Source organism: Medicago sativa, chromosome 3, assembly GCF_051527215.1.
Source record: "Medicago sativa cultivar Bolivia chromosome 3, Bolivia_mono, whole genome shotgun sequence".
In the NCBI taxonomy this organism is placed as follows: domain Eukaryota; kingdom Viridiplantae; phylum Streptophyta; class Magnoliopsida; order Fabales; family Fabaceae; genus Medicago; species Medicago sativa.
This window is the reverse complement of record NC_140751.1, coordinates 1,348,533-1,360,719: the sequence shown is the minus strand read 5'-3', so window position 1 is coordinate 1,360,719 and position 12,187 is coordinate 1,348,533. Positions and strand designations below refer to the sequence as shown.

General features: G+C 34.6%; 1 long non-coding RNA gene across 1 annotated transcript; it reads left to right on the top strand.

Moving 5' to 3' along the window:
• The first annotated feature begins 492 nt into the window (after positions 1-492).
• LOC146934854 (uncharacterized) lies at positions 493-1,747 on the top strand. The gene is made up of 4 exons (XR_015033048.1): positions 493-589; positions 1,068-1,163; positions 1,252-1,367; positions 1,527-1,747. It is a non-coding gene; the product is annotated as an uncharacterized LOC146934854 (long non-coding RNA).
• Positions 1,748-12,187: the final 10,440 nt, after the last annotated feature.

Here is a 12,187-nt window from a genome sequence, read left to right as displayed (position 1 = left end):
AATCCCAATTTTAATGGAAATCCCTATTTTAATGCATCCTAAAGATAAAATAAAAACTATAACATAATTTTCATGAAGTTTGCGTTTTTTGTTTTTTTATTTATATTTGAGAAAAAAAATGCTTTTTTTTGTTACACAAAAAAAAACGCTTTATACACTAACAACAAAGCGTAACTTCTTTTTGTTATATACTCAAAAGTAACAAAGAATCCCAATTTTAATGGAAATCCCTATTTTAATGCATCCTAAAGATAAAATAAAAACTATAACATAATTTTCATTAAAAGTATTTTTTAAAGCAATTAATAACATAACCCAAAACTACTTTACTCAAAACTTTCATTAGATCGTGTGCAGGAAATTCAGTCCAGAACCACCACCTCTATTGATTCATTCATCACCAACCACCTATATCTATCAATTTATTCATCACCATCACTCGCTTCCTTCGATCTATTCCATAACCATAACCGTCTCTTTCGATTCATTCCAGAACAACAACCTCTATCTCACTCTTAATTGCGGTGCATCATATCGTCGCTGCCGTCGACCGGTTACAGCTTTTTCAATACTCAATTCTTCATCTCAGGTACCATCTTCATTCTTTCCTTACCTCAATTTAACTCAAATATTCTTTAATTTTTTCATATTTTCATCTGGATATTTTAGGTTTTCAAGGTTCAAACTAAATTTAAGACTTCACTGTTAGTGATTAGGATGAATTTGACAATCGAAAATTCAAAATTTTTGTTTGATGAATAATTACTGAAATTTGACAATTGTTTATTAAAGATTTTGGGTTTAATTAAACTCTACACAACTAGTAAGATGAATAATTTTTCTTTTGGTTCAAATTTTTTTTTTATATATATAAACAATAACACTTTTTGTGTGTGACTAGAATTATTTTCTAATAAACTAATTGAATGATGTGATAATATGATATACACTATGCATATGCCTTTTGTATAACCTACTAATCAATTCCATAATCATCCATCGTGACTTCTACATGGCATACCAAATAAACTAACTTATACAATTACTTATTATTTTATTTTTTGTAGTGTCCTTGCCAAGAAAATGGTATAGATTGCGGGTACTTTGTGATGAGGTTTATGAAAGATATTCTCATTTCAAAACTAAATGAGATTCCAAAGTTGGTATGTTTTTTTATATTAAAGTATAATATCTATGTATAATTAAGTTTATTAAGTAACATGGTTATTTTTAATGTTATAATATATACAGTACATTGATGGTTTCAAGTGTGTGACATACTCAAAAGATAAACTAATAGAAATCTAAGAAGAATGGTGTCGGTTCATGATCAGCCTAAAAGTTATATGATTTTTTTTTATAATAAGGTGAGTTTAATGTTTCTAAATATATTTGCTAGAAGTGGTACGTAGTTGTTTTAATTTATAATCTTGCTTTAATTTCTACTCATGATCAGTAGTACTTTGAATTTATCTCTAATATAATATAGCGTTATTGCTTAATGGCGTTTTCTGGTATATATTCAGGTGGAGGAGAGTGAACGAAATTTGGAAATGAATGATGATTTGCGTGCTTGTTTTGGATAAAAATGTTGAGAAGACCAAGAAGATAGATGAAGACTGCATGATACCATAGAAGATTTTGATCTTTATGTCAACTAATTAGTTGTAACTCTTTGAGATATCCATGTTACCATATTAGAGGCTATACATTTCTGACTTTTATGCTATATATACATACATTTTTTATGGTATGGTTATTTTTTATTCGATAAATAATAGTCTCAATTATAATGTGCCTAAATTATATACATTTCCCTTTAAATTTCAGACTTTATATATATATATATATATATATATATATATATATATTACTTTAAATTAATATAAAAAACGCTATCTGGAAAGGAATTTTTTTTGACAAAAATAAAATAAAATAAATGCTTTTCCTAGCGTTTTTTTTCCTTTATAAAGCGTTATCTAAACCTATTGTTACATAGCGCTTTTAAAACAAAAACGATGTTTTTAAACTTGTCTTAGATGACGTTTATTTTTGAAAGCGCTGTTTAAGGATAACCTTTGCTAGCACTTTTTGACATAAAGCGCTATATAAACCCTGCTATAGCTAGCGCTTTATACAGAAAAAAAAGCGCTATATTACCTTTACCAGCGCCATTTACAATAGCGCTTCAAAAGCGCTACCTAAAGCCAAAAAAAAGCGCTATATAAGCCCATTTTTGTAGTAGTGTTACCTATCCAACGAATTGTCACATTCTAAGATTCAATTCAAATCGGACACTTTCTGGGCCTCCCTAAATTGACGAGGAAATTTTCTTAACATCCATTTTGGCCGAATTTTTAGAGAATGTAAAAATAAACCATGGAAGTCGTAGCTATGTTGTTTACCTATCCAACGAATTGTCACATTCTAAGATTCAATTCAAATCGGCCACTTTCCGGGCCTCCCTAAATTGACGAGGAAATTTTCTTAACATCCATTTTGGCCGAATTTTTGGAGAATGTAAAAAAAAAACCATGGAAGTCGTACCTATGTTGTTTACCTATCCAACGAATTATCACTAGCTAAGATTCAAACCAAATCGGCCACTTTCTGTGCCTCCGTAAATTCACGAGGAAATTTTCTTAACATCCATTTTGGCCGAATTTTAAGAGAATGTAAAAATAAACCATGGAAGTCGTAGATATGTTGTTTACCTATCCAACGAATTGTCACATTCTAAGATTCAATTAAAATCGGCCATTTTCTGGGCCTCCCTAAATTGACGAGGAACTTTTCTTAACATCCATTTTGGCCGAATTTTTAGAGAATGTAAAAATAAACCATGGAAGTCGTAGCTATGTTGTTTACCTATCCAACGAATTGTCACATGCTAAGATTCAATTTAAATCGGCCACTTTCTGAGCCTCCCTAAATTGACGAGGAAATTTTCTTAACATCCATTTTGGCCGAATTGTTATAGAATGTAAAAATAAACCATGGAAGTCGTAGATATGTTGTTTACCTATCCAACGAATTGTCACATGCTAAGTTTCAATTCAAATCGGCCACTTTCTGAGCCTCCCTAAATTGACGAGGAAATTTTCTTAACATCCATTTTGGCCGAATTTTTAGAGAATGTAAAAATAAACCATGGAAGTCGTAGCTATGTTGTTTACCTATCCAACGAATTGTCACATGCTAAGATTCAATTCAAATCGGCCACTTTCTGAGCCTCCCTAAATTGACGAGGAAATTTTCTTAACATCCATTTTGGCCGAATTTTTAGAGAATGTAAAAATAAACCATGGAAGTCGTAGCTATGTTGTTTACCTATCCAACGAATTGTCACATGCTATGATTCAATTCAAATCGGCCACTTTCTGAGCCTCCCTAAATTGACGAGGAAATTTTCTTAACATCCATTTTGGCCGAATTGTTAGAGAATGTAAAAATAAACCATGGAAGTCGTAGATAAGTTGTTTACCTATCCAACGAATTGTCACATGCTAAGATTCAATTCAAATCGGCCACTTTCTGAGCCTCCCTAAATTGACGAGGAAATTTTCTTAACATCCACTTTGGCCAAATTGTTAGAGAATGTAAAAATAAACCATGGAAGTCGTAGATATGTTGTTTACCTATCCAACGAATTGTCACATTCTAAGATTCAATTCAAATCGGACACTTTCTGGGCCTCCCTAAATTGACGAGGAAATTTTCTTAACATCCATTTTGGCCGAATTTTTAGAGAATGTAAAAATAAACCATGGAAGTCGTAGCTATGTTGTTTACCTATCCAACGAATTGTCACATTCTAAGATTCAATTCAAATCGGCCACTTTCCGGGCCTCCCTAAATTGACGAGGAAATTTTCTTAACATCCATTTTGGCCGAATTTTTGGAGAATGTAAAAAAAAACCATGGAAGTCGTACCTATGTTGTTTACCTATCCAACGAATTATCACTAGCTAAGATTCAATTCAAATCGGCCACTTTCTGTGCCTCCGTAAATTCACGAGGAAATTTTCTTAACATCCATTTTGGCCGAATTTTAAGACAATGTAAAAATAAACCATGGAAGTCGTAGATATGTTGTTTACCTATCCAACGAATTGTCACATTCTAAGATTCAATTAAAATCGGCCATTTTCTGGGCCTCCCTAAATTGACGAGGAACTTTTCTTAACATCCATTTTGGCCGAATTGTTAGAGAATGTAAAAATAAACCATGGAAGTCGTAGATATGTTGTTTACCTATCCAACGAATTGTCACATGCTAAGTTTCAATTCAAATCGGCCACTTTCTGAGCCTCCCTAAATTGACGAGGAAATTTTCTTAACATCCATTTTGGCCGAATTGTTAGAGAATGTAAAAATAAACCATGGAAGTCGTAGATATGTTGTTTACCTATCCAACGAATTGTCACATTCTAAGATTCAATTCAAATCGGCCACTTTCTGGGCCTCCCTAAATTGACGAGGAAATTTTCTTAACATCCATTTTGGCCGAATTTTTAGAGAATGTAAAAATAAACCATGGAAGTCGTAGCTATGTTGTTTACCTATCCAACGAATTGTCACATGCTAAGATTCAATTCAAATCGGCCACTTTCTGAGCCTCCCTAAATTGACGAGGAAATTTTCTTAACATCCATTTTGGCCAAATTGTTAGAGAATGTAAAAATAAACCATGGAAGTCGTAGATAAGTTGTTTACCTATCCAACGAATTGTCACATGCTAAGATTCAATTCAAATCGGCCACTTTCTGAGCCTCCCTAAATTGACGAGGAAATTTTCTTAACATCCATTTTGGCCAAATTGTTAGAGAATGTAAAAATAAACCATGGAAGTCGTAGATATGTTGTTTACCTATCCAACAAATTGTCACATTCTAAGATTCAATTCAAATCGGACACTTTCTGGGCCTCCCTAAATTGACGAGGAAATTTTCTTAACATCCATTTTGGCCGAATTGTTATAGAATGTAAAAATAAACCATGGAAGTCGTAGATATGTTGTTTACCTATCCAACGAATTGTCACATGCTAAGTTTCAATTCAAATCGGCCACTTTCTGAGCCTCCCTAAATTGACGAGGAAATTTTCTTAACATCCATTTTGGCCGAATTGTTAGAGAATGTAAAAATAAACCATGGAAGTCGTAGATATGTTGTTTACCTATCCAACGAATTGTCACATGCTAAGTTTCAATTCAAATCGGCCACTTTCTGGGCCTCCCTAAATTGACGAGGAAATTTTCTTAACATCCATTTTGGCCGAATTTTTAGAGAATGTAAAAATAAACCATGGAAGTCGTAGCTATGTTGTTTACCTATCCAACGAATTGTCACATGCTAAGATTCAATTCAAATCGGCCACTTTCTGAGCCTCCCTAAATTGACGAGGAAATTTTCTTAACATCCATTTTGGCCGAATTTTTAGAGAATGTAAAAATAAACCATGGAAGTCGTAGCTATGTTGTTTACCTATCCAACGAATTGTCACATGCTATGATTCAATTCAAATCGGCCACTTTCTGAGCCTCCCTAAATTGACGAGGAAATTTTCTTAACATCCATTTTGGCCGAATTGTTAGAGAATGTAAAAATAAACCATGGAAGTCGTAGATAAGTTGTTTACCTATCCAACGAATTGTCACATGCTAAGATTCAATTCAAATCGGCCACTTTCTGAGCCTCCCTAAATTGACGAGGAAATTTTCTTAACATCCATTTTGGCCAAATTGTTAGAGAATGTAAAAATAAACCATGGAAGTCGTAGATATGTTGTTTACCTATCCAACGAATTGTCACATTCTAAGATTCAATTCAAATCGGACACTTTCTGGGCCTCCCTAAATTGACGAGGAAATTTTCTTAACATCCATTTTGGCCGAATTTTTAGAGAATGTAAAAATAAACCATGGAAGTCGTAGCTATGTTGTTTACCTATCCAACGAATTGTCACATTCTAAGATTCAATTCAAATCGGCCACTTTCCGGGCCTCCCTAAATTGACGAGGAAATTTTCTTAACATCCATTTTGGCCGAATTTTTGGAGAATGTAAAAAAAAACCATGGAAGTCGTACCTATGTTGTTTACCTATCCAACGAATTATCACTAGCTAAGATTCAATTCAAATCGGCCACTTTCTGTGCCTCCGTAAATTCACGAGGAAATTTTCTTAACATCCATTTTGGCCGAATTTTAAGAGAATGTAAAAATAAACCATGGAAGTCGTAGATATGTTGTTTACCTATCCAACGAATTGTCACATTCTAAGATTCAATTAAAATCGGCCATTTTCTGGGCCTCCCTAAATTGACGAGGAACTTTTCTTAACATCCATTTTGGCCGAATTTTTAGAGAATGTAAAAATAAACCATGGAAGTCGTAGCTATGTTGTTTACCTATCCAACGAATTGTCACATGCTAAGATTCAATTTAAATCGGCCACTTTCTGAGCCTCCCTAAATTGACGAGGAAATTTTCTTAACATCCATTTTGGCCGAATTGTTAGAGAATGTAAAAATAAACCATGGAAGTCGTAGATATGTTGTTTACCTATCCAACGAATTGTCACATTCTAAGATTCAATTCAAATCGGCCACTTTCTGGGCCTCCCTAAATTGACGAGGAAATTTTCTTAACATCCATTTTGGCCGAATTTTTAGAGAATGTAAAAATAAACCATGGAAGTCGTAGCTATGTTGTTTACCTATCCAACGAATTGTCACATGCTAAGATTCAATTCAAATCGGCCACTTTCTGAGCCTCCCTAAATTGACGAGGAAATTTTCTTAACATCCATTTTGGCCAAATTGTTAGAGAATGTAAAAATAAACCATGGAAGTCGTAGATAAGTTGTTTACCTATCCAACGAATTGTCACATTCTAAGATTCAATTCAAATCGGCCACTTTCCGGGCCTCCCTAAATTGACGAGGAAATTTTCTTAACATCCATTTTGGCCGAATTTTTGGAGAATGTAAAAAAAAACCATGGAAGTCGTACCTATGTTGTTTACCTATCCAACGAATTATCACTAGCTAAGATTCAATTCAAATCGGCCACTTTCTGTGCCTCCGTAAATTCACGAGGAAATTTTCTTAACATCCATTTTGGCCGAATTTTAAGAGAATGTAAAAATAAACCATGGAAGTCGTAGATATGTTGTTTACCTATCCAACGAATTGTCACATTCTAAGATTCAATTAAAATCGGCCATTTTCTGGGCCTCCCTAAATTGACGAGGAACTTTTCTTAACATCCATTTTGGCCGAATTTTTAGAGAATGTAAAAATAAACCATGGAAGTCGTAGCTATGTTGTTTACCTATCCAACGAATTGTCACATGCTAAGATTCAATTTAAATCGGCCACTTTCTGAGCCTCCCTAAATTGACGAGGAAATTTTCTTAACATCCATTTTGGCCGAATTGTTAGAGAATGTAAAAATAAACCATGGAAGTCGTAGATATGTTGTTTACCTATCCAACGAATTGTCACATGCTAAGTTTCAATTCAAATCGGCCACTTTCTGAGCCTCCCTAAATTGACGAGGAAATTTTCTTAACATCCATTTTGGCCGAATTGTTAGAGAATGTAAAAATAAACCATGGAAGTCGTAGATATGTTGTTTACCTATCCAACGAATTGTCACATTCTAAGATTCAATTCAAATCGGCCACTTTCTGGGCCTCCCTAAATTGACGAGGAAATTTTCTTAACATCCATTTTGGCCGAATTTTTAGAGAATGTAAAAATAAACCATGGAAGTCGTAGCTATGTTGTTTACCTATCCAACGAATTGTCACATGCTAAGATTCAATTCAAATCGGCCACTTTCTGAGCCTCCCTAAATTGACGAGGAAATTTTCTTAACATCCATTTTGGCCAAATTGTTAGAGAATGTAAAAATAAACCATGGAAGTCGTAGATAAGTTGTTTACCTATCCAACGAATTGTCACATGCTAAGATTCAATTCAAATCGGCCACTTTCTGAGCCTCCCTAAATTGACGAGGAAATTTTCTTAACATCCATTTTGGCCAAATTGTTAGAGAATGTAAAAATAAACCATGGAAGTCGTAGATATGTTGTTTACCTATCCAACGAATTGTCACATTCTAAGATTCAATTCAAATCGGACACTTTCTGGGCCTCCCTAAATTGACGAGGAAAGTTTCTTAACATCCATTTTGGCCGAATTGTTATAGAATGTAAAAATAAACCATGGAAGTCGTAGATATGTTGTTTACCTATCCAACGAATTGTCACATGCTAAGTTTCAATTCAAATCGGCCACTTTCTGAGCCTCCCTAAATTGACGAGGAAATTTTCTTAACATCCATTTTGGCCGAATTGTTAGAGAATGTAAAAATAAACCATGGAAGTCGTAGATATGTTGTTTACCTATCCAACGAATTGTCACATGCTAAGTTTCAATTCAAATCGGCCACTTTCTGGGCCTCCCTAAATTGACGAGGAAATTTTCTTAACATCCATTTTGGCCGAATTTTTAGAGAATGTAAAAATAAACCATGGAAGTCGTAGCTATGTTGTTTACCTATCCAACGAATTGTCACATGCTAAGATTCAATTCAAATCGGCCACTTTCTGAGCCTCCCTAAATTGACGAGGAAATTTTCTTAACATCCATTTTGGCCGAATTTTTAGAGAATGTAAAAATAAACCATGGAAGTCGTAGCTATGTTGTTTACCTATCCAACGAATTGTCACATGCTATGATTCAATTCAAATCGGCCACTTTCTGAGCCTCCCTAAATTGACGAGGAAATTTTCTTAACATCCATTTTGGCCGAATTGTTAGAGAATGTAAAAATAAACCATGGAAGTCGTAGATAAGTTGTTTACCTATCCAACGAATTGTCACATGCTAAGATTCAATTCAAATCGGCCACTTTCTGAGCCTCCCTAAATTGACGAGGAAATTTTCTTAACATCCATTTTGGCCAAATTGTTAGAGAATGTAAAAATAAACCATGGAAGTCGTAGATAAGTTGTTTACCTATCCAACGAATTGTCACATTCTAAGATTCAATTCAAATCGGCCACTTTCCGGGCCTCCCTAAATTGACGAGGAAATTTTCTTAACATCCATTTTGGCCGAATTTTTGGAGAATGTAAAAAAAAACCATGGAAGTCGTACCTATGTTGTTTACCTATCCAACGAATTATCACTAGCTAAGATTCAATTCAAATCGGCCACTTTCTGAGCCTCCCTAAATTGACGAGGAAATTTTCTTAACATCCATTTTGGCCAAATTGTTAGAGAATGTAAAAATAAACCATGGAAGTCGTAGATAAGTTGTTTACCTATCCAACGAATTGTCACATGCTAAGATTCAATTCAAATCGGCCACTTTCTGAGCCTCCCTAAATTGACGAGGAAATTTTCTTAACATCCATTTTGGCCAAATTGTTAGAGAATGTAAAAATAAACCATGGAAGTCGTAGATATGTTGTTTACCTATCCAACGAATTGTCACATTCTAAGATTCAATTCAAATCGGACACTTTCTGGGCCTCCCTAAATTGACGAGGAAATTTTCTTAACATCCATTTTGGCCGAATTGTTATAGAATGTAAAAATAAACCATGGAAGTCGTAGATATGTTGTTTACCTATCCAACGAATTGTCACATGCTAAGTTTCAATTCAAATCGGCCACTTTCTGAGCCTCCCTAAATTGACGAGGAAATTTTCTTAACATCCATTTTGGCCGAATTGTTAGAGAATGTAAAAATAAACCATGGAAGTCGTAGATATGTTGTTTACCTATCCAACGAATTGTCACATGCTAAGTTTCAATTCAAATCGGCCACTTTCTGGGCCTCCCTAAATTGACGAGGAAATTTTCTTAACATCCATTTTGGCCGAATTTTTAGAGAATGTAAAAATAAACCATGGAAGTCGTAGCTATGTTGTTTACCTATCCAACGAATTGTCACATGCTAAGATTCAATTCAAATCGGCCACTTTCTGAGCCTCCCTAAATTGACGAGGAAATTTTCTTAACATCCATTTTGGCCGAATTTTTAGAGAATGTAAAAATAAACCATGGAAGTCGTAGCTATGTTGTTTACCTATCCAACGAATTGTCACATGCTATGATTCAATTCAAATCGGCCACTTTCTGAGCCTCCCTAAATTGACGAGGAAATTTTCTTAACATCCATTTTGGCCGAATTGTTAGAGAATGTAAAAATAAACCATGGAAGTCGTAGATAAGTTGTTTACCTATCCAACGAATTGTCACATGCTAAGATTCAATTCAAATCGGCCACTTTCTGAGCCTCCCTAAATTGACGAGGAAATTTTCTTAACATCCATTTTGGCCAAATTGTTAGAGAATGTAAAAATAAACCATGGAAGTCGTAGATAAGTTGTTTACCTATCCAACGAATTGTCACATTCTAAGATTCAATTCAAATCGGCCACTTTCCGGGCCTCCCTAAATTGACGAGGAAATTTTCTTAACATCCATTTTGGCCGAATTTTTGGAGAATGTAAAAAAAAACCATGGAAGTCGTACCTATGTTGTTTACCTATCCAACGAATTATCACTAGCTAAGATTCAATTCAAATCGGCCACTTTCTGTGCCTCCGTAAATTCACGAGGAAATTTTCTTAACATCCATTTTGGCCGAATTTTAAGAGAATGTAAAAATAAACCATGGAAGTCGTAGATATGTTGTTTACCTATCCAACGAATTGTCACATCCTAAGATTCAATTAAAATCGGCCATTTTCTGGGCCTCCCTAAATTGACGAGGAACTTTTCTTAACATCCATTTTGGCCGAATTTTTAGAGAATGTAAAAATAAACCATGGAAGTCGTAGCTATGTTGTTTACCTATCCAACGACTTGTCACATGCTAAGATTCAATTTAAATCGGCCACTTTCTGAGCCTCCCTAAATTGACGAGGAAATTTTCTTAACATCCATTTTGGCCGAATTGTTAGAGAATGTAAAAATAAACCATGGAAGTCGTAGATATGTTGTTTACCTATCCAACGAATTGTCACATGCTAAGTTTCAATTCAAATCGGCCACTTTCTGAGCCTCCCTAAATTGACGAGGAAATTTTCTTAACATCCATTTTGGCCGAATTGTTAGAGAATGTAAAAATAAACCATGGAAGTCGTAGATATGTTGTTTACCTATCCAACGAATTGTCACATTCTAAGATTCAATTCAAATCGGCCACTTTCTGGGCCTCCCTAAATTGACGAGGAAATTTTCTTAACATCCATTTTGGCCGAATTTTTAGAGAATGTAAAAATAAACCATGGAAGTCGTAGCTATGTTGTTTACCTATCCAACGAATTGTCACATGCTAAGATTCAATTCAAATCGGCCACTTTCTGAGCCTCCCTAAATTGACGAGGAAATTTTCTTAACATCCATTTTGGCCAAATTGTTAGAGAATGTAAAAATAAACCATGGAAGTCGTAGATAAGTTGTTTACCTATCCAACGAATTGTCACATGCTAAGATTCAATTCAAATCGGCCACTTTCTGAGCCTCCCTAAATTGACGAGGAAATTTTCTTAACATCCATTTTGGCCAAATTGTTAGAGAATGTAAAAATAAACCATGGAAGTCGTAGATATGTTGTTTACCTATCCAACGAATTGTCACATGCTAAGATTCAATTCAAATCGGCCACTTTCTGAGCCTCCCTAAATTGACGAGGAAATTTTCTTAACATCCATTTTGGCCAAATTGTTAGAGAATGTAAAAATAAACCATGGAAGTCGTAGATATGTTGTTTACCTATCCAACGAATTGTCACATTCTAAGATTCAATTCAAATCGGACACTTTCTGGGCCTCCCTAAATTGACGAGGAAATTTTCTTAACATCCATTTTGGCCGAATTGTTATAGAATGTAAAAATAAACCATGGAAGTCGTAGATATGTTGTTTACCTATCCAACGAATTGTCACATGCTAAGTTTCAATTCAAATCGGCCACTTTCTGAGCCTCCCTAAATTGACGAGGAAATTTTCTTAACATCCATTTTGGCCGAATTGTTAGAGAATGTAAAAATAAACCATGGAAGTCGTAGATATGTTGTTTACCTATCCAACGAATTGTCACATGCTAAGTTTCAATTCAAATCGGCCACTTTCTGGGCCTCCCTAAATTGACGAGGAAATT